We start from the raw sequence: 343 nt of genomic DNA, 5'->3' as shown, positions 1-343 counted from the left end.
GGGCGGGTTCCGCCCCCTAGCCGGTGCCCCAGTGGAAAGAATCAGCTGGGGGGGGTGTCAGACCCCACAGGCAGGGAAGGGGAAGCGGCACTGCAAAAGGGGCGTCGTGCGGCACAACACAGGCCCGAGCTCAGCGCGACTCTGCGGGGCCTCTTTCTGGAGAGAAGTGGGAGCCTGAAAGCAAGTAACGGGCAGCTGAGCTCTGCTCTTCCTTCCCTCCAGGCCCACGGGGTAAAAGGCAAAAGCCAAGGGCTGCTTGCGGTGAGCTGCCGCCCGTGTCCGCCCGCCTGCTGCCATGCAGGAACCCGGGGCCGGGGCCTCCGGGAAGCTGCTGCGGGATGAG

The sequence above is a fragment of the Cariama cristata genome, unplaced genomic scaffold (assembly GCF_000690535.1).
Source record: "Cariama cristata isolate BGI_N322 unplaced genomic scaffold, ASM69053v1 scaffold7685, whole genome shotgun sequence".
Taxonomy (NCBI): domain Eukaryota; kingdom Metazoa; phylum Chordata; class Aves; order Cariamiformes; family Cariamidae; genus Cariama; species Cariama cristata.
Note: the sequence above shows the minus strand (reverse complement) of the source record.